Below are 10,708 nucleotides of genomic sequence, written 5' to 3'. Positions count from 1 at the left end.
ACGAGTTGTATCTTTTATTTTGGTTAATCACTAGTAATTTAATATAATTGTTCTTTTATCGACATTTGACTATTACCGTTCCTCGGGCAATCGAGATGGTAACGTCCTTATCTACCAGGGAAGGTCTTCTTAAGGCTACTTGGTAGATGAGGGTGTTACAGATATGGAGACCGACGCAATTACCAACTGGACTTCATTAGCTCTTGCATTCTACAAGAGGTATTTTCCACCAGAGAAAACTAATGCATTGAGAAGTCAAATTACAGGTTTTAAGCAAGGTCCCACTGAAGACTTTAATGAGGCTTGTATTCGTTTTAAACGCCTATTTCGGTCCGTCCCTCACCATGGTTTCGAAATTTGGTTCCGTTGCAACCAATTTTACAACGGGTTGTATGACGATCATAGATCCTTACTTGATTCAGCTGCTAATTGGAGATTCTAATATAATACTAATGACGGTAATTCTTGGAAGATGATTGATCAGATAGCTACTCACACAACTGAGTATGGTAACCCAGGGGAAGTAAGAGAGGAAGTGGTTCAGACATTGCTATTGCGGAGCATCTGGAGGCGTTAACGGCTCAAATAGTCGAATTAAAGACTACTCAGTCTTTAGGTAAGCAAGAAACGGCTCATATGGTTCAAAAAGAAGTGTCCTGCGAGATATGTGGGATAGATGGCCACACTGCGGCCAACTGTATGAATACTATTGAACAAGTTCATGTCTTCCAATATTTCAAGCAAGGTACTCCTTATTCTATCTTCTTCCCTGAAAGGAGTCAGAATGCTTTTGCTCAAACTCCGCAACAAGGTGCCTATATTATTCCTCCACATCGTGGTAACCAACACAAGGAAATTTTGTTCGGCAAAATCAAGGAGGTTTTCAACAAATTCAACCTCCTCCTCAAGGTCCAAATAATGAGATGGCGGAGTTGAGAGCTCTTTTACAACAAACTTTGTCAATGCAACAAAAGTAAACGGCTCAAACCTCCGAACTTGTGGCTCATAACAAGATGTTGGATACTCAAGTTGCTCAAATGTCGGCTCAAAATCCTTCAAAACAGACCGCTCTTCCTCCTCAAGGTAAACAAGCTCATGAGCACGTTAATGTTATTTATTTAAGGAGCGGTACTTCCTATCAAGGTCCGGACATGTCCATTAATTAAGATGAGGTTCTCTACATGCATCCTAAGAGATTGTGAAATTTGGAGCTTAAGTGACGATGAAAAAGAAATTGACGAAATTCAAACACGGGATTTGAAGAAAAGCAAGAAAAGCAAAAAAGACGGGATTTCAGAAGATCCTCGATCGAGTAGCACAAGGCTCGATCAAGGAACCAAGCTACTCGATCGAGTACACTGAGGGCTCGATCGAGGCACCCCCCCCCCCCTCTTGGTAATTTTTTGCGTGTTTCAGCTACGACATTAGATAAAAGTAGGTTCCTCGATCGAGTACAACCCAGGCTCGATCGAGTCACCCCTGAACTCGATCGAGTAACCACTAGACTCGATCGAGTCACTCCTGTAACTGACGATAGTGCTTCCAAAGTTATTTCTAAAGCAAAAGAAGCCGAGCCGATAAAAATTCAACTACCTTTTCCTCAAATGCAAAAATCTAAACTAGAACAACAATCTGAGAGGTTCATGGAGGTAGTAAAGAATTTTCAAGTGACAGTGCCATTTACTGAATTGGTAACAATTTTGATTATTCAAATTATGTTAATGATGAATACACAACATCTCAAGAGACCCCAATTATCGACTTAAATCAAAGTACTCTAAATTATATTTCTACTTTTACGGATTTAATTTCGGATAGCCAAAATTTTCAAAACTTCGATGTTTTTGGAATTCAATGTTGTTGTCTCAACTCCCAACTCATGATTTTGTAGAAGAAACCCCTCTTTATTTTGAAAAAAAATCAAAGAAGACATTATCATAAAAAAAAAAGATCAATGCAATTCAAAAATTGAAGGTCGAAATCGGAACGATAAGGAGGATGAAGCTCTTATGTCCGCTTAATATTTATCTAGCACTGACTCAATAGTTGGCGAAAACCAAAGACCTATCACAAGATAGAATTCATTACTCGAGTTGTATGAACAAGCTCGGATTGAAATCAAAATCAAAGTAAACTTGGGATTAGGAGTCTTGATGCTATGAAATGTCAATTTTAAACGATAACCCAATTTCTTAGTCAACAAATGGGTTGGTTGCTACACTCAAGTTCTATATCAACCAACGGCAAGCGGCACTAACATTTTTTATGGCATTAAATTAACTCAAAAATTGTTTTTTTTAAGGTGAACGATGGTAAAATTTTTGTTGATTTTAATGTTTGCAATAAAGTTATGAATAAAGCACCCACTTTGATGTAAGTGGAGGCATAACTACTTTGAGTTGAAAAAGGTCAAGGTCGGAAATGGACTAACCCTTCTAGTGTCAATGTCTCAACCCCGTCTAGTGTTAATGTTAACGAAGACATAAACCACCGACCCGAAGGACGGGTGGCAATTATAAAGAAATAGACTGGTAAAACACCGATGTCCGACTCTATGTTTACTGCGGAGGATGTTTCACATCTTGTACGACATAGAATGTAATACCCGGTTTTATCGAGACCTTTAGAGGACTCTTTGGGAATGGTAAGTGAACCATTCGGCTTGGTGAGAGTCTTACTCATATGTGAGGTAGGGGGTCGTACTAGATCGAGTATGGGTGACTCAGTCGAGTATGAGTTATATCAACTGAATAGTGGGTAAGCGGCCGAGTATGGGCAATACTCGATCGAGTTGAAGGCACTCAGCAGAGTATGTGGCATACTCAACCGACTGGGTCAATTCAGCGGGCGTTATATACGTGAGTCGGTATTAGAGTACACTAAACACATTTCATTTCTACTTCTCTCTCTAAAACCTAGAATCTCTCTCAAACCTCTATAAGCACCTCATAGCCATCTTCCATGGAGACTAAGCATGGGATTAAAGCCCTTTCTCACCACTCTTTGTTGTTCTTACCTTGTAAGTTAAAGTTTACACCTTTTCTCATTTACTCTCAATTAAACCCTAGAATTTGGGGGTTTTGTTAATAGGGTTATTATAATTAGAGATTTGGGTAATTAAAGAGTAATACTAGAGGATTTCACCTATTAAGTTTCCGTAGGACTTTGTTGTGATAGTATTTGTTATATTAATGTAGGAAGTGATATTATAGAAGACAGATTCTATCGTATCTCATGTCGCTTGCGGAGCTGTTTCGAGGTAGGGTTTTCCTACTCGGTTCTTGATTGTGTGAATACTTGCATATGTGTTTATTGTTTTTAGTCTCATAGTAATTGTGTAGTTTCCATCATATCATGAAGATTTGGTAATTGTGGCATACTAGTTGTGGTAATTGCTGGTACATGGAGTCATGGCATACTTGAGATTCATTATAAATATTAATGTGAAAGTGGCATGCTTGGGATATTGTGTTGTGTTACATGTGTACGTTGGTGGAGCTGTGGTGATGTTGAGTTGGCGTTGTAAGTGAGGCGGTGCGGGAAACCGTCCTCACACCCAGATTGATCCTTGGAGGTTCCCACTTCAAGGAGGACGTTCACGTTAATGGCATGAGGTTACTAGGATTCGTGTTGCGATTCGAATCTGGTAGGGGTCCAGGTCGTGACTATGCTCGGTGTATCGTGTTGCGATGAGGGTACATTTCGGGTTGTGGTCCGACTATTGGTGGTGGTGTTGCGATGCCGTCACCGGGTTGAGGTGTAGTTGGAGCCAGGATGGGAGGAGGAGGTGTGATGTGTGCATGTTTCTTTCATTTGCATTGCATCATGTTGCGTCGTGAGCCTTTGTATTATTGAGACTGAGTTGTGTTGTGTCATGTGTCAAATTTTCACCTCCTTTAATTGTGGTGTCCTGTGATGATCTGTATAATATTTTCAGTCATATGGGGAGCAGTTAGATTGCAGGTTTGGTCGGAATATGGGCCGAGCTATTGACATTCAGAGTCTAGTTGAGCAGTCACACTATAGTTGATATAGACGTTTTTAGAGTTGTTTGTTGTAGTTTGAGACTTTGTAAAATCTATAATTTATTTTGTATTAATCATTAAATCTTGGACTTTAATAAATGTTTCTTGATTGGAGTTTTGATGCACTACCTCGGGAAACCAAGATGGTAGCATTCCTAATTTCTTTGCCCGGGTAATTTTCACCTGCAAATCCCAAATGCTTTATGTAGAAAGGAAGTAGCTCCTGATCCAATTGGTCCAAATCATACATGTACCATTATCAATATGCCAAAGCTATTTCAGCATAAAGGCCCTATTCTATGTCTCAAAGTCTTTTACTTGGAACTCTCCCTCTGACCAAGGAAGACAAATAGAATTCCACTTTTTAAAGACCATTCTTGATGTAAATTTAGAAACCACAAGTGCACGGTATCGTAGTAGCACTTGAGGGTCGAATTCACGGGGAGCGTATATGCAATAATGATCAATTCTAGCTATATGTTTAGCTAAGTCGACAATGATTGAGTTTGATTTTAATCTAATCAACTAAATTAAATAAGATAAAATGCAATAAAACTAGATATGCAATAATGATCAATTCTAGCTATATTTTACCCTTGTCACGATCATTATCGTCCTCATAGGAGTCCTCACTATCACCATTTTGAAAATACGAAGCGGGCCGCTTCTCCAAATTTTTCGTCAAGGCGGCGATCTGCTTGGTTTTCTCTTCGTTTTCCTTCTTGAGTTCGTCGAGAATAGCTTTCATTTTGCTAAGTTGTTCCTCCATATTGTTGCCCTTAATGACCATATGATGGGTGCCGCCATAGAATATGACTGTTGGCTTGACATTTCCTGGTTAAGCATTTGTGGTGACGACGGAGACGAACCAGCGCTAATGTGGCTATCCTCGACGGTGAATGGCTCGAACAAAGGGCTAGTGTGAACAATCATCTCCTCAAAAGCGTCCCACACCTTCTCTCGAAATGTTGACGAGACGAACTGAGGGTCGTCAGCTCGGGTGTGAGAAAATGAACCAAACACGGGATATTCACATGGCCTAGAGTCGTCGGCATCATATGATTCCTTGGAAGCATTGATGGTGACGTTGGATTTGAGTGGCCTCGTAAGAACGAATGCAGAACACGGTCTCTGATGAGTCATAATTATATACATATTTATGCCTCCCCTTAGTTGCTTTTGAGTCGGTTTTATAATATAATATGTTAATTATATGTTTATATTAGAAATTTCGATACTTTCGCCTTTTGGCGTTTTAATGTAGATTAAATGCATTTGTGGAGCTAAAGAATAAAATGGAGCACCGCGGAGTCGGCAAGATGAAAACAATAAGAGAAGAAGACACGAAGCTGAAGTTGCTGAAGATACTCGATCGAGTGTGTCAATACTCGATCGAGTATCCTAGTCTGACATACTTTTTACGAAACTTTCATTAAATCGGTTTTATTAATTATTATGTAATAGTATAAATAGGAAACTGCTACACAATAATTAGGTTTTGCTTTTATTATTCTTAGATCCCTAGTTTAGTTTTTAGTTTCCTCTCAAAAACTCTTTTATATTATTGCTTGCAAGATCGTTCATACCTTTAATTTTTCCAACTAATCATTGTTCAGTATTTTTACTCTTTATTCTTATGTTTTCTTTAATTATGTTTATCGTTCTTTCTATTGTTATGCGTAGCTGATTCTCCATCTAGGGTTGAGGGGGATGGATGAATATTAATTAGGGTTAATGAATTTATTAGCTGCTTAGATAGACTATCGCCTATTATTTGTTTATCAATCTAATTGATTAATTACCGGTCGGGGTTAATTAGTTAGTATCGCGAATTAGTATTATTGCCGACCGGATTAATGCTATGAAAGGCTTACAATAATTAGGTAGAATGACTTAGTCATAACGACTGCATGCTAAGTGCAGATCGAAAGGATATATAGTACCGACAAGACATATAGCCTTAGATAGTCAGTCCATGTTAGTTAATTAACTCTAAATACGCTATTTGATATTCATTGTGAACCGGAATCCTTAGACTTGTTTTATATATTTGATATCGTCTTAATTTACAATTGTTTAGTTACTCCAAAGCAAATAAATCAACTTTGTGACCCAATAGTCTAGAATCTACTCATAGGTAAAAAGCAGTTTGTCACGTTTCCTTGTGGTTCGACTTCTGACTTCACTATCTGCATTTTTAGTGTCCGTTTGGGATTATTTTGATTAAGGTGATACAACTTTAACCTTATCAGTCTCGCTACAGCGGTATGGAGGAGGATGGATCTGGTCCTGTTCCTTGTACAAACACCAATGGGCGATCTGTCGAGAGACCCACCGAGACGGGTTGAGCTTTCATCATCGGATCTGGCTGTCATCCTCTTCGACATGTCGGAGATTTTCCCGGAGGCCATTGAAACGATTTTTGTGAAACTTGATTGTGCGGAAAAAGAGATGAGTAGTAGAGATGTCCCACCGAGCGTGTAAAATTTGAAACAACAAATTCGTGTTTATCTGCAAATAAATAGAGAAAACACAAAGAATTGCAACAAAATAATAATTTTATTAATTCAAAAGATTTGGATACAATCTACTAGTTATTCTACATATTCGATATCCACACTTGGATGGATTTGAGGTGATTTGAAGACTTCTCTCCATTGATGAATTTGATCACTTCTCTTCAACGGATGGCGACGGGCGCTTGATGTCAGATCGAAGAGTTGCTTAGTATTCAAATCTAAATGATTAAAAATGAATGTATTTTCTTTTCTCTTGTTTTCTCTTAGGAGAGATTTTTGTAAAAAACTTAAGTAGAGAGGTTTTTGGTTTTTTTTCTTTTTTTTGTGTAGTGTGTTTTGTCAAAATTGTGAATTTTGTGGTGATTAGTCTTAAATGAGAGTGAATACCCTCTATTTATATGTCATTTTTCTTCTTTTATTTACCGTAGTCGGTAAACATGCAAACAATTGCTATTTCATGCTTCTCGTTGACTTACCCCTAAATGCATGCTATCTCCACATTTAGTGGAACCAACTCTCATTCTGTTGTTTGACCAAGCATTTCTATAGGAAACCCATCATTTTCCTATACACACATAATGATATACGGAGTATGCAATATTTATTCACGGTCAACCTTTCCTACGTCAACCAACATACTCTTTGTTTTCTTTTGACAATTTGTTTGGGCTTGTCAACTTTCATTTGGTAGGCTGTCTAAGCACGAGTCCAATTTAGACTTAGCACCGTTATTTTCGGACTTGTCATTTATGTCTCATACTTTATATAAGTAACACAGCACAACCCATTTTCCGAGTGAACCGAGATTATATTTTGGCAAAAATGGACTAAATATCGTCATATTTGTTCGGCCTAAAATCCGCCGACCCATTTATCAAACATTATTCTCACAAATGTCAACATTTGACTTTGACTAATGTAGGACATATTTTTATGTCTACAATAGGTAGCTATCATTATTTTTTTGCCGAAAAGTACTTAATATTTATATGTCATTTGTTAACAAGTAGCAATTAACGTTTTCCGTAAAAAAAATGACTTTGGGTTTTACTTGAAGGAAAATGTGATTTATTTTACTCTTTCTTTTATCCTTTTCTTTAAACCAGATTAATCACACAATTTAACTTTTCCTTCTCTCCATCTATGCCACCTTATATATTATTTTTCAACCGCACAACTTTCGCTCTCCGCTCCATCTCCTACCCTATTCACCTATTCTCCTTCACCTTCCCCGCCTTTATCCGAATCACTTTAAATATAATCTTCACCTCCGCAATGTATCCCCCTCTCTCTTTTATTTATCCTCCCTCTCTAACCCCTTTCAACTACATCTCTTTTATTCTCCTCAACTTTATGATAATGGCCATTTCGTTGGGGCAATAATAGGGTGGTAGAAAGGGTAATAAACAACGGTGAAGGAAAGAGTGGTTAGGGATGATGACTAAGGAGATGATAGGAGTAGATATCTAGAGGGTAACGTTAAATCTAGTAAATGACAAATGTAAAATGCTTGTTAATTCTAATAATAGGATTTTAATTAAAAAGTCATGTTTATTGGCCAAATTAAGACGGAATCTTGACTATTTTGAGGAATGGGTCAGTTCGTATTTGTTAGGAAACAAAATATAAACTTTAGGTGCTTTTGAGCAACAAAAAAATAATGTTAGTGTAACACCCCCATACTCCAAGTGCCTTACCAGGACCACTCAAGTATAAGGATACTACCATCTCGGTTACCCGAGGCATGATAATCATAAGACAATAATGAAACAACATCAAATAGTATAACTTTAGTGAAAGGTTACAACTGAAACCAAATACCAAAATACGATACATGTTCTCAAAACCAATTGTCTACTGAGTTAACTGAAATGTTATAAAACTAGTAAAGCTACAGCTGAAGACTTCTATCGTCAGACGGTGGCACATCCCTATCCCAAGACTCAACTCAAACTCGCTCAATTCTCGCTCACCATCCCCGAATGGATCACCGCAGTTTTACAAAACAACAAATGGTAGGGTCGATAATCACACAACTCAATATATCAACAATAAGATAAAAGACATGACCTTAACCGTCACACACACACACATCCACACCAATCCCAACAATCTCAATCATCGACGTCCACCGGACCCGCCTCGCCAGATGGGGGACCGCAGCCGTTCCCACCTAAGCCCCGCTCTCATAACGAGCGATAACCCTGTCCATTAATGTGCACATCCCCTTCCGTGGCGGGTTCCACGAAGGACGAAACTAGGGCGTGAAGCCACTCCCGCAAGCGACTCCACTCAGCCGAGAACGCATCTCGAGAACCATAGACAAACAATCACAATCACAATCACAGCCGTCACAATACAATTACTATATCAAACAATCAATCTCAACACATCAACAATCATCCCATTATGGGACTAATACTGAGTAGGAAATCCTACCTGGAAAGCACAACTTATCAGACGGACTCTACAGCTGTATCAAAAAGCTTCTTCTACGAAACCTCCTCCTATCATATAACATACAAATGCTACCAAATCACAAACTACTCAAAAACCCCCAAATCCTTAGATTAGGGTTTAACCAACTTAAAGGAAAGACAACAAAAAGGGTACATAGATCTTACCCTTGACGCAAGGATCTCAATGGTATAACAAACGATGAAAACCGACCTTCCAAACTCCGGGATTTGCTAACAATGCGATTAAGATGATGAACGTACTTGCTTTCTCTCTTTGACAGTAAATTAGGTTTTGCAAAAGTGTTTAGAATAATGACGGAAAAGGTTATATATCTTAATCTCATAATTAACAAAACCCGAGAAAAGCTCCCCGTAAACCGGCTACTCGATCGAGTATCTAAGGTACTCGATCGAGTACCCCCTTACTCGATCGAGTATCATAGTTACTCGATCGAGTACCCAACAGGTCAGAAACTATTTTAAAACGCAACTTACCCTTACTCGACAGAGTAAGGCCTACTCGATAGAGTACCCAAAGACTCATAAATACGGAGTATTACAGTCTTCCCTCCTTAAAAAGAACTTCGTCCCCGAAGTTCAACCCATACTCAAAAACAAACATACTAACTCGATCAAGACACAACAACGTGACTAAGAACTCTAAACAAAACTACAACCCAAACATGAACTCGTAACACCAACTCCACTAACTATTCTTACCTCCGCAACATGGCTCACGATATCGTATCAACTCCACTATATCTCTCTCAACACTAATTCCATACACTACCAACTAGCTCCGTAATATATCATCCAGAGCCAATCCAATATCAAAATACCCATAACATCAAACGGAATGTTACATTCTACCACCCTTAAAAGGAACTTCGTCCTCGAAGTTTACTCGGACTCATAACATCATCCTCCAACCACAACACTATATAAAATATTCTCACACTCTGAAGCATCACACTACTACAAGCACGGCCATGGCCTTTTAACAACATCAACTACAAAATATACTACTTCCTTCTTTATGCTACACCAACACTCTACTGCGAATATACCACCATATGCACAACCATCAAAATCTCTTTTATCGCATCCTACTTCTCTTAAGATAAATGTTACGTCCTCGTAACTCACTAATACTAAATCCTAGCTATATCGTCTCATTATCCTCATCACCACCGCATGTCAAAGATAACCACCTATAATCTAAACACTCGCCATGCATATATCTACGGCTCTCTTACTTAAACATTTTTCATACCTCAACTCATTCGGCACACCACCTAACCTATACCATAAAACTCGTAGCAAAATCACCATACTAACTCTCCATTATTACTGCAAAACAACATACCTCTCTATGTAAAGCACCTATCTCCCAAAAGCATAACTCACGATCCACACTCGTTACGTACACTCACACTAGATCCTCAAGTTCTTTCCTTCATTACCGCAAAACTCATACATAACTTAACATGACACTAATTTCCCCAACACCCTACACTCACTGTCTCAACAAAGGATTATGAACCACCTGCATCTTTTAGGTCATTACCTCACATGTTTTACGAATCACTTGCCATTACCATGTCCACTAAAGCATTATCTAGAACAATATCAAAATTACTGTAACAACCTCTCACAACCGTGTCCCATCAACAGAATATCACTATACCATGACAACAGCGAAAAC

Source organism: Silene latifolia, chromosome 3 (genome assembly GCF_048544455.1).
Source record: "Silene latifolia isolate original U9 population chromosome 3, ASM4854445v1, whole genome shotgun sequence".
Classification (NCBI taxonomy): Eukaryota; Viridiplantae; Streptophyta; class Magnoliopsida; order Caryophyllales; family Caryophyllaceae; genus Silene; species Silene latifolia.
The sequence above is the reverse complement of the archived record's forward strand: the minus strand, read 5'-3'. Positions refer to the sequence as shown.